Consider the following 3,026-nt stretch of genomic DNA (forward strand, 5'->3'; position numbering starts at 1 on the left):
CCAGCTCTACCCCGGCCGCGTGTCAGAGCCCGTCCCCACCCCGGCTGTGCCCACCCTCTGGCCCCGGGAAGGCGTCCCAGGGCTGAACACAAGGAGGCAGACCTCCCACTGAGTGCAGGACGGGCTGTGGGGGCTCCAGGGACCCCCCACTCTCGGCAGCAGATGGGAGAGGCGCCCTCGGCATGTGAGGCACCGAGCAGCCACGTGCTCGCATGACGCACTGTACGCCCGGGCCCCGCTCGGGCGTGGCGTCTCGGCAGGTGTGGGGTGGTGGCCTGCAGCCTGGAGGGGCACTGGGGGCCACGGGCGCCCGCCCGCCTCCTTGTCCACCTGCATCTCTCCGTCCTCTCAGCTGCTCAGGTCGACAGCCAATACGACTGTGACTCAGTTCCTCCGACACAGGCGGCCCTCCAGCCCTGCTCCCGCCTCCCGTGCCCCTGCCCGGGTGGCAAGGGGGGAGACTGGCTGAGGGAGCTGGTGACGAGAGAGTTTGGGGCGTGTGGGGTGATGCACGGGCAGGGTGTCGCCGTCCATCTGTGCCGTGGCCCCTTAGTGAGGGGGCCGGGCTGGGCATGAGGTCTGCGGGGCGCTGGGTCTGGCCTGGCGGCCGCTTGTCTGAAACAAGGGTCCCAGGGTCTGGTGGGGACCACGTCCAGGCCTGTTGGCTGCAGCTCTCACTCGGCCACAGCTTCTGGCCACGCCCACAGGCCGCTCCAGAGCCACAGGGCGTGTGTCCTGGGAACTCCCAGGCCCGGCTTGTCCTGATGTGCAGTCCGACCGGCCGGAGCAGGACCCGATGGGCAGATGCTTTGCCATCTGTTGCAGAGGGAGCGGCTGAAGACATGCCACATGAAGCTCCGGCGGCCACACCGGGGAGGTGGCCAGCCTGTGGACGGGGGAGGCAGCCCTGAGGCTGGTCCCACGTAGCCACCGGAACTGCGCAAAGTGGCAGGATGTCACCTTAGAGATGAGATTGTGAAAGAAAGAGGCGGCCCTATGGGACTGCTGCCGGAGTGCTCCGTGCTCCGTGCTCCCGCCTGTGACAGGGGTGACAGCAGCTGCCCGCTCAGGCCCTGTCATAGAGACTGTGCAGCCAGCACCCGCCCGGGGCTCAGCCAGAGCTGGCACTCGGCTGCGGCGCAGCCACTCCCCGCAGTGGGCAGACTCGCCTGCCAGGCCGGCGCCGCCCCTGCCCTGTCTGCGGTCCCTTCCCCCCCGTGACAGCCCCGGGGCGGGAGCGTCTTTCCTGAGCGGCTTCAGCTGCCGCCGCCCACGGCGCACCAACACCGCTCGGTGGCCTGGAGCTGGCACCGGCCACCGCTGTGCTCGATGGGCGCACAAGTCGGCTACTGGGGGACGCGCCGTAAACAGGAGAAATCGCACCCGAAGCCGAGGTGTAGGACTCAGAGCTGCTCGCTGTGCCAATGGTGCTTTGTCAGGGTGGAACAGAGAAGCTTCCGGACCCTGGAAAGCCGAACTGGACCCAGCTCTGAAAAAGCAGAACCGCCGCCTCTTAGCGACCGACGAGCCAGGCCTGGCGGACACAGGAGTCCAGCAGCCTGGCCGGGCGGCGATCACAGCAAGTGGGTACGAGTTGCTCAGGAGCCACCGGCGCCTGTGCGGCCGCTCACGGCCCCCGCTCCACCCCGGTGCTCGCCGGCCACACGGGCCTCGCCGAGGGCTTTCGTGGACTGGCCGTCAGCTGTTGGGGGCATCTTCGGGCACATGTGACCAAGTGCCATGAGGAAACTGAATGAGAAGCTTCGACGCAATTCTTCTACTCCGAGTTCTGGGAGGAGGGGCCCTGGCCTCCGTGGCCTGACCTTCGGGGATCTGGCTGATCCCCTGAGTCCTGCTGAGGGCGTGCACAAGCTCTGTGCACGGCGCACGCACACACGTGCGCACACACGCGTGAGTACCCACAAACGAGTGAAAGGCGTTTCGAGCCTCAGGTGTTGTCCCATGCGCCTCGATGGCTTCCACAAGCCACGAAACAGCTTTTTGTCTTGGTGGCTCCATGGAGCCACCCACCGCTGTCAGCCATGTGCACCCCAAAGGGCTCTGACGCGGGGAGCCGTCAAGGCAGAGGGAAGAGCTGCACCACACAGGAGGACCGGCCCCGGGGCCGTGCCAGGACATGCGGGGCAAGCGCCGTCCTACGTCACAGCCACCAGCGCCCCCGCGGGGCTGGCTCCAGGGGGTGGTCGTCACCGAGCCGCTGTGCCTTCGAAGTCCACCTGGTGCTGCTCGCTGGGCAGCGTCTCAGCCACACAGCAAGGCCGGCGGGAGCGGGAGGGCGTCCTGTCAGCGGCCTGGGCTGCGAACCCCACCCCCACTCAGAAGCCAGCCCCCGAGAGGCCCCCGGACATCAAGTCGAACAGCATGCTGTCCACACAGGTGCTGCGCAGACCGGCGGCCCCTCCCCTGCCCCGCTCGCACCAGGGCCTACGGGGCGCGGTGCTAAGCCGCGGGCGGCAGCCTCCTGTCCCTGTCCGCGTGTGTTCTTGGCCCCGGGGAGGGCGCCCGGGAAGCGGGCAGGAGTCAGCCGCCCCACGGTCAGCCGCCCGGCGGTGCCGGCCACGTGACGTGACACTGGAGAGGTGGGATCTGCTTCAGAAACAGCCTCGGCCAGCAGCCAAGCCTCACCTGCTCCAGTTTTCCCGTAACTATAACTAGGTTTGAGTGAGAAGGAACGTGATTTTGAGCTCCCCCCCCGGGCTGAGGAAGGACGGGGCCTCCGCGCTGACCGCACGGCACTGGGAGGTGCCACCTCTGTCACCCTTGTCTGTCCTCGCAGCTGGGGACAGTCGTGGTTCAGGCATTCGGCCACCATCCTGTGCAGGGGTTTCAGGGAGCCAAGAGCCTGCATCCAGTCTCAGCTCATCTACACAGAAGGAGAAAGTCGCCTCTGAGGAGGGGGAGGACGTGGTCCCTGAGGCCAGCCTGTGAGGCGGCCGTGCCTGAAAGAGGCTCGGAGGCTCCAGGAAGGTCCCACAGGGACCACGGAGCAGTTTCTGAGCTGGAGG

Source organism: Pteropus alecto, unplaced genomic scaffold (genome assembly GCF_000325575.1).
Source record: "Pteropus alecto unplaced genomic scaffold, ASM32557v1 scaffold14, whole genome shotgun sequence".
NCBI lineage: Eukaryota > Metazoa > Chordata > Mammalia > Chiroptera > Pteropodidae > Pteropus > Pteropus alecto.